Here is a 9,530-nt window from a genome sequence, read left to right as displayed (position 1 = left end):
CCCCGACCACGCCCCCAGCCAGCCGCTCGGCGTGCGCGCCCCTGGGCCCGAGACGCGGCGTGCGCGCCCTGCGCCCCGCCCCCGACACTGAGACCCGCCCCCAACGCCTAGCCCCGCCCCCGACACTGAGACCCGCCCCCAACGCCTAGGCCCGCCCCCGACGCTGACCCTCGGTCCTCTCCAGACTCCGTTTCCCTGTCTGCAAAATGGGAATAGCTTATGCCCTAGGGTGTAGCGGCTTACACGCAATGAGCCAGGCGCTGGGAACAAGCCGGTCCTTTATTCTGCAAGAGTTTATTGAGGGCCTGCCCTATGCATGCATACTGCCCAGAATTAGGAAGGGGAGTCCCTGCGAGCAAGGCCCGTTTTCCAGATAAGAAAACTGAGGCATAGATTGCCACTTCCCCGAGGTCACTCGAGGTCACTCGCCTGGAGAGGTCACAGGAGCGGCATTAGGGCCAGGGAGTTGGCAGGGGTAGAGGAGGATGGAATAAAAAGGGAAAAACACGGCAACCACGTTCGTGCAGTGCCAGAAGGTTCTCTGCAGGCCCGGAGTCCTAGGAAGCTAATAGGGAAGGGCGATTGCACCTGCCGTGCCCTCTTCTGGAACACGCCCCGCAGGTACCTGCGAAGCTGGCCGCTTTCAGACCTCAGCTCCAGTGTCCCAGTGGCGCCTCCTTCCAGGGGCCCTCCTCCTCTCCCTGGCTGTCACCTCCTCCGACAGCTGGACTGTCACTTTCTCCTTGAGGACTTCTCTGGCTGTCACCTCCCTGCTAATCTATTACCTCCTCTGAGGGTTCCTTCTGGCCCTCCCTGGGTGAAATGATCCCACTGCTGCCCTACGCCGGAGATTTTATCTCATTCCCTGGTTCCATCTTCTTAACAGCAATGGAGCTCAGAAATCATTTCCTTTCTCTCTCTCTCTCTCTCTTTGTTTTTGGAGACAAGGTCTCACTCTGTTGCCCAGGCTGGAGTGCAGTGGCACAATCATACCTCACTGCAGCCTTGACCTCCAGGGCTCAACTGATCCTCCCACCTCAGCCTCCTGAGTAGCTGGGAGTACAGGTGTATGCCACCACACCCAGCTAATTTTTGTATTTTTTGTAGACATGGGGTTTCACTACATTGCAGAGTGTTGGAAATAGTGTACCCTCACTAGCCATTTTGCCACGAGAGTACAAAGAACAAAGAAATACACACAGATTTATCCCTTACACATTTGGGGCTGTCCTTACTGCTGTGTCTGATCTCCATTGGCTGGAGTCAGACCTCACGATTTAAACTAAAACCCGATTGGCTAACAACTTAAAACTTTTCTCAACAGATGAAAGCAATGGAGAGCTGGGACATGCCTGTGAGCCCGTCCAGCACAGGTTTTTTTTTCTTTTACTAGAAGCAGAATGCCTGAAGTGAGAACAACAGCATGGATATCTTCATTAAAGTATAAGGACACAGAATGTACTAAGTGCCTGTAAACATGGCATGTTTAATAGCTGCATAGGATAGGGCTTAACAAAGTTATTAGCACACTTATTCTTTAATAAGAAAGGAAACTTTAAAAAGGGACTTTTCTACTTCCCACACCCAGGCTGGTCTTGAACGCCTGAGCTCAAGCAATCCGCCTGCACTGGCCTCCCAAAATGCTGGGATTACAAGTGTGAACCAGCACGCCTGGCCAGAAGTCATTTTTAATTGTTTTAATTTTTTTTAACTTTTACATTCTGGGTATTTGTGCAGGTTTGTTGTACAGATAAACTAGTGTCATGGGAGGTTGTCATACAAAGTATTTCATCCCCCAGGCATTATTAAGCAGAAATTATTTATTTATTTAAGACGTAGTTTCATTCTTTTTTTTTTTTTGAGACGGAGTTTCGCTCTTGTTACCCAGGCTGGAGTGCAATGGCGCGATCTCGGCTCACCGCAACCTCTGCCTCCTGGGTTCAGGCAATTCTCCTGCCTCAGCCTCCTGAGTAGCTGGGATTACAGGCACGCACCATCATGCCCAGCTAATTTTTTGTATTTTTAGTAGAGACGGGGTTTTACCATGTTGACCAGGATGGTCTCGATCTCTTGACCTCGTGCTCCACCCGCCTCGGCCTCCCAAAGTGCTGGGATCACAGGTGTGAGCCACCGCACCCAGCCCGTAGTTTCATTCTTGTCGGCCAGGCTGGAGTGCAGCGGCGTGATCTGGCTCACTGCAACCTCTGCCTCCTGATTTCAAGTGATTCTCCAGCCTCAGCCTCCCGAGTAGCTGGAAGTACACGCGAGCACCACCACAGACGGCTAATTTTTGTATTTTTAGTAGAGACGGGGTTTCACCATGTTGGCCAGGCTTGTCTCAAACTCCTGACCTTGTGATCCGCCCACCTCGACCTCCCAAAGTGCTGGGGTTACGGGCCTGAGCCAGAGTGCCTGGCTGGGTGGGTCACTGACAGCTTGTTCCACTCTGATTTTGCCACCATTTGCCAGGGCACAATGGCCTTTTTATTTTTTATTTTTTTGAAACAGAATCTTGCTCTGTCACCCAGGCTGGAGTGCAGTGGTGCAATCTCGGCTCACTGCAACCTCCGCTCCCCTGGGTTCAAGTGATTCTCCTGCCTCAGCCTCCTGAGTAGCTGTGATTACTGGCACCTGCCACTGTGTCCAGCTAATTTATGTATTTTTAGTAGAGACGAGGTTTCACCATCTTGGCCAGGCTGGTCTTAAACTCCTGACCTTGGGATCGACCCACCTCGGCCTCCCAAAGTACTGGGTTTACAGGCGTGAGCCACCGCACCTGGCTGATACTATGGTCTTTACTGGCTCCACCCCCAAATTCCTCCAATGCCAAGGGGAGAGTTCTCTGGACTGCCCCTGATCCCTGTTCGGAAGCCCAGTCCCCAGGTCACATGCTCAGTGGCTATTTTGGCCTTTGGCAGCTTCAGGTAGAATACAGAACATCAGAGAGGCATCTGAGCTGGCCATGGGAATGAGGGCCAAGTGAAGTGGAGAAGAGAGCAGATCAACACACTCACCTGGCTGGGTGTGGTGGCTCACGCCTGCAACTGTAATCCCAGCACTGTGGGAGACTGGGGCAGGTAGATCACCTGAAGCTAGGAGTTCGAGACCAGCCTGGCCAACCTGGTGAGACCCCATCTCTACTAAAAAAACAAAAATTAGCTGGGCATAGTGGCGTGCACCTGTAATCCCAGCTACTCAGGAGACTAAGGCAGGAGAATTGCTTGAACCCGGGAGGCGGAGGTGGAGGTTGCAGTGAGCTGAGATCACGCCGCTTCACTCCAGCCTGGGTGAGCGAAACTCCGTCTCCAAAAACAACAACAGTAACAAAAAACAAAACAAAAAACCCCCCTCACCTGAAGTCAGGCTCTACAGCCCGAGCGTGTCATCCGTGCCTGGGGTGGAGCACGTGCATTGCTAGAAGTCAGGGATATGGAGAGAGGGAAGTGACAGCGAATTTTAGTTTCCTCAGTTGCACTGGGAGGAACAAAACCTGCAGAGCCGGCAGTGATGGGGGAAACTGAGTCATGCCCCACTGCCCCAGTGACTGGCATCAAGGCTAATGTTCACTGGTCCAGCCATGTTTTTTTGTTTTGTTTTGTTTTGAGATACGATCTTTCTTTGTCTCAAAGGCTGGAGCACAGTGGCACAATCACAGCTCACTGCAGCCTCCACCTCCTGGACTCAAGCCATCCTCCCAGCCCAGCCTCCCAAGTAACTGGGACTACAGGCTTGTGCCATCATGCCTTACTTGGAGGAACTATTTTTTTTTTTTTTTTGAGACAGACTCTTGCTCTGTCACCCAGGCTGGAGTGAAGTGGCACGATCTTGGCTCACTATAGGCCGAGATCATGCCATTGTGCTGCAGCCCGGTGACGGAGCGAGATTCCATCTGAAAAAAAAAAATTCAAATTGGGTGTGGGCCAGGTGCGGTGGCTCATACCCATAATCCCAGTGCTTTGGGAAGCTGAGGCAGTAGGATCACTTGAGGCCAGGAGTTCAAGACCAGCCTGGGGAAACCCCTTCTCTACTAAAAATACAAAAAAAGTAGCCAGGCGTGGTGGCATGTGCCTGTGGTCCGCTACTCAGGGGGCTGAGACATGAGAATCACTTGAACTCATGAAGTGGAAGGAGCTGAGATCGCGCCACTGCACTCCAACTTGGGTGACAGAGTGAGACTGTCTCAAAAAAAAAAAAAAAAATTGGGTGTGGGCCGGGCGCAGTGGCTCACACCTGTAATCCTAGCACTTTGGGAGGCCAACGCAGGTAGATCTCTTGAACCCAGGAGTTTGAGACCAGCCTGGGCAACATGGTGAAATCCTATCTCTACTAAAAATACAAAAATTAGCCAAGCATAGTGGTGCACCCTGTAGTCCCAGCTACTCCGGAGGGTGAGGCAGGAGGATCACTTGAACCTGGAAGTCGGAGATCACTTTTCCTTCCAGAGATATTTATGCATTTGCATATGTTTGCATGTGTCTTTCTTTCTCTTACATTTCATTTTCATTTCTTTTCTGTTTTTTGCTTTGTTTTGTTTGAGATGGAGTCTTGCTCTGTCACCCGGGCTAGAGTGCAATGGCACAATCTCGGCTCACTGCAACCTCCACCTCCTGGGTTCAAGCAATTATCCTGCTTCAGCCTCTCAAGTAGCTGGGATTACAGGCGCAAGCTACCACACCCAGCTGATTTGTATATTTTTTAGTAGTGATGGGGTTTCACCATGTTGGCCAGGATGGTCTCAATCTCCTGACCTTGTGATCCGCCCACCTTGGCCTCCCAAAGTGCTGGGATTACAGGCATGAGCCACCATGCCCAGCTCTTTTTATTTTTTTAGTTTAATTAAATGTATGTATGTATTTATTTATTTAATTTTTTGAGACAGAGTTTCGCTGCTGTTACCCAGACTGGAGTGCAATGGCACAATCTCAGCTCACCGCAACCTCCGCCTTCTGGGTTCAAGCAATTCTCCTGCCTCAGCCTCCCGAGTAGCTGGGACTACAGGCGTGCACCACCATGCCCAGCTAAAAAAATACAAAAAACAAAGAAAAAAATTAGGTGGGTGTGGTGGCAGGTGTCTTGGCCTTGGCCTCCCAACGATCTGGGATTACAGGTGTGAGCCAACACCTTGCCCATCCCGAAAAGAGGGATTTCAGTATCCCAGCGTTTCTTGACTTGGTGTTCAGAAGAATCAGATCACACCTGGGCTTGGAGAATGAGTATCAAGTTTTATTCAGTGGAATAGCCTCAGCAGATGGGGAGCCAGAAGGCACATGGTCTTTGGAGTCGGGCTGCTCAGTAGCTCTGGCTCTCCTCTGACTGCCCTGGCCAAACTCCTCCTGATCTGACCAGTCACCTGCCCGGTGGCACGCCAGCGTCTGTCAGCACGCTCCTCTGCCAACATACTCCCTGGTGCCTCTTGCTGTTCAGACGCTCGTGTCTTCTTCTGTGGATGTGTCCCTCAGACGTCCAATAGCCTATGTGTCTGCCCACTATGGTTTCGGGGTTTGTTTGTTTCTTTCTTTCTTTCTGAGACGAAGTCTCACTCTGTTGGCAGGCTGGAGCACAGTGGTGTGATGGCTCACTGTGACCTCCGCCTCCCGGGTTCAAGCGATTCTCCTGCCTCAGCCTCCCCAGAAGCTGGGACTACAAGTGTGTGCCACCACAACTGGCTAATTTTTGTATTTTTAGTAAAGATGGGGTTCCACTATATTGTTGAGATTAGTCTCGAACCCCTGACCTTGTAATGTGCCCGCCTTGGCCTCCTCAAGTGCTGGGATTATAGGCATGAACCATCACAAATGATGCTAATTAATAAATAAATGCAGTGGAGCCTGATGCAGAGGCTCATGCCTATAATCCAGCAGTCCCCAACCTTTTTGGCAGCAGGGACTGGTTTTGTGGAAGACAATTTTTCCATGCACTGGGGGTTGCAGGGATGAAGATGGTTTCAGGATGAAACTGATCCTCAGATCATCAGGCATTAGATTCTCATAAGGAGCACAAAACCTAGTTCCCCCGCATGTGCACTTTACAGTAGGGTTCAGGCTCCTACGAGAAGCTAAAGCTGCCGCTGTGGATCTGACAGCAGGCGGAGCTCCGGGGGCCTTGGGGGATGATGGGCAGTGGCTATAAATGCAGGTGAAGCTTCACTCACTTGCCCACTGCTCACCCGCTGCTGTGTTCCTAACAGGGCACAGACTGGTATCAGTCCTTAGCCCACGGGTTGCGGACCCCTGCTGTAATCCCAGCACTTTAGGAAGGTGAGGTGGGAGGACTGCTTAAGGCCAGGAGTTTGAGATCAGCCACAGCAACAAAGCAATACCCATCTAAAAAAAAAAAAACCTGGGCGAGGTGGCTCACGCCTGTAATCCCAGCACTTTGGGAAGCCGAGGTGGGTGAATCACGAGGTCCAGAGATCGAGACCATCTTGGCCAACATGGTGAAACCCCGTCTTTACTCAAAATACAAAAATTAGCAGGGCATGGTGACATGTGCCTGTAGTCTCAGCTACTTGGGAGGCTGAGGCAGGAGAATTGCTTGAATCCAGGAGGCGGAGGTTGCAGTGAGCTGAGATCGCACCACTGTACTACAGCCTGGGTAACAAGAGCGAGACTCCGTCTCAAAAACAAAAATAGACAAAATTTTTTAAAACCGCTAAATAGAGCAACACCTGCCTATCTGAATGTTGGCTTGCAAAAGAAGCTCCATTTTAAAAATTTATCTTTTTTTTTTTTGAGACAGAGTCTTACTCAGTCACCCAGACTGGAGGGCAGTGGCGAAATCTAGCTCACAGCAACTTCCACCTCCCAGATTCTGGGAGGTGGGGGCCTTCTCATGCCTCAGCCTTTGGAGTAGCTGGGGCCACAGGTGCATGTCACCACACCCAGATAATTTTTTTTTTTTTTGTAGAGGCGGAGTTGTACCATACTGGTCTGGAACTATTGACCTCCAAGGATCTGCCTGCCTTGGCCTCCCAAAATGCTGAGATTACAGGCATGAGCCATTGCACTCAGCCAAAAATTTATCTTTTTTAGAGACAGGGTCTCCCTGTGTTGCCCAGGCTGGAGCGCAGTGGCTATTCACAGGTGCGATACCACTACAGATCAGCACTGGAGTTTTGACCTGCTCCGTTTCCAGCCTAGGCTGGCTCACCCCTCCTTGGGCAACCTGGTGGTCCCCGACTCCCGGGAGGTCACCATATTGATGCCACACTTAATGTGGACACCCAATCAGCACAGCGAACTACAGCTCAGAAGTCCTGGGCAGAAGCAATCCTCCCACCCCAGTCTCCCAAGTAGCTGGGACCATGAATGTGCTTCACTGCCCTGGGCAGAAGCTACATTTTTCTCTGGCCTCCCACCCCCACAGTCCTGGGAGGTTTGGGAAGCTTCTGAGGACTAAGGCAACCCTGAACCCAAGCCCTAAGAAGGCAGGTGGGGGAGGGCAGGACTCATGGACTCTGCACCTGTTGCTCAGGTCCTGCCCCCTGGGGGCTCCAGGCCTCTCTGGGCTTTACCAGCTGCTGGTAGGAGCGGCCTTGGAGGGGAGGGAGATTTGGAGATCGTGGAGGCCACACGGCTCTGGGCTCTGCGTTAGGGCTCTGTCCCTTAGGCTCTGTCCAGTTAAACCAAGCCCAGTTTAGAAACTGCAGGGGCCTCATGGCTGCGGTAGAGAAAGAGATGTCTGGGCAGACACGCATTGTTATTACTTTTTGAAGCAGAGTCTTGCTCTTGTCCCCGAGGCTGGAGTACAGTGGCGTGTCTCAGCTCACTGCCACCTCCGCCTCCCAGGTTCAAGCGATTCTCCTGCCTCGGCCTCCTGAGTAGCTGAGATTACAGTTGTGCGCCAACATGCCCGGCTAATTTTTGTATTTTTAGTAGAGATGGGTTTTCACAATGTACCTCCTGACCACAGATGATCTGCCCATCTCAGCCTCCCAAAGTGCTGGGACTACGGGCGTGAGCCACCGAGACTGGCCCAGACAAGCACTCTTAAAGGATGAATGTGTCCATTTTCTCCAGGTAGTGTCTGGAGATGGTGAGGCCTTTGGGGAGCTCAGCTAGAAGATGAGGCTCATACTCGGGAGGTGGAGGCAGGAGGACCGCTTGAGCCCAGGAGTTTGAGACCAGACTGGGTAACCCTATCTCTACAAAAAAAAAAAAAAATTAAGACAGAGTTTTGCTCTTGCTGTCCAGGCTGGAATGCAATGACACAATCTCAGCTCACCACAATCTCTGCCTCCCAGGTTCAAGCGATTCTCCTGCCTCAGCCTCCTGAGTAGCTGGGATTACAGGCACCCACCACCACGCCCAGCTAATTTTTTGTATTTTCAGTACAGATGGGGTTTCACAATGTTGGTCAGGCTGACCTCGGGTGATCCACCCGTCTTGGCCTCCCAAAGTGCTGGGATTACAGGCGTGAGCCACCATGCCCAGCCTCTACAAAAATCACCCAGGGGTGGTGATGAGTGCATCAGGTCCCAGCTTCTCAGGAGGCTGAAGCAGGAGGATCACTAGAGTCCAGGAGTTCAAATGAGCTACACTCCTTTTTTTTTTTTGAGACGGAGTCTTGCTCTGCTGCCCAGGCTAGAGTGCAGTGGTGTGATCTCGGCTCACTACAACCTCCACCTCCTAGGTTTCCAAGCAATTCTCCTGCCTCAGCCTCCAGAGTAGCTAGGATTACATGCATGCACCACCATGCCTAGCTAATTTTTGTATATTTAGTCGAGATGGGGTTTCACCATGTTGGCCATGCTGGTCTCGAACTCTTAGCCTCAAGTGATCCGCATGCCTTGGCTTCCCAAAGTGCTGGGATTACAGGTGTGAGCCACCACACCAGGCTGTGGTATGATCTTGCCACTGCACTCCAGCCTGGGCAACAGAGAGAGAGCCTGTCTCAAACAACAACAATACCAAGACAAGGCTCACAGATGTGGTTTTGTGGTTGGCCACTGCCTTTGGCCCCTGCTCCCATGTCCAGACTGGCCCACCCCTTGGAGGGAATGTTTACTGCTCCACTCCCCACCCCTGGCTCTCCTGCTTTTTGCCCCAAGTAAACGCTGGGTATTCTTTCCCTTTAGTCTGTGCCAGCATGCAGTAGGTACACAATCAATGCCCAGAGGCAGAGATGTGTGCAGGATGAAGGCGGGGCTGGATCCCGCGGTCTCCCTGCCCATCTAAGGAACTTCCACCAGGCCACTGGGTGCAGGTGGGCAGTGGAGGAACTTTCAAGATCCCACCTGAAGCCAGGCACAGTGGCTCACTGTAATCCCAGTGCTTTGGGAGGCTGAGGTGGGCAGATCACTTGAGGTCAGGAGTTCAAGACCAGCCTGGCCAACATGGTGAAACCCCGTCTCTAGTAAAAATACAAAAATTAGCCAGACATGGTGGTGTGCGCCGGTAATCCCAGCCACTTGGAATGCTGAGACACGAGAATCGCTTGAACCAGGGAGGTGGAGGTTGCAGTGAGCCGAGATCTCACCACTGCATTCCAGCCTGGGCAACAGAGTGAGACTCCATCTCACACACACACAA

Source organism: Callithrix jacchus, chromosome 22 (assembly GCF_049354715.1).
Source record: "Callithrix jacchus isolate 240 chromosome 22, calJac240_pri, whole genome shotgun sequence".
Taxonomy (NCBI): Eukaryota; Metazoa; Chordata; class Mammalia; order Primates; family Cebidae; genus Callithrix; species Callithrix jacchus.
The sequence above is the reverse complement of the archived record's forward strand: the minus strand, read 5'-3'. Positions refer to the sequence as shown.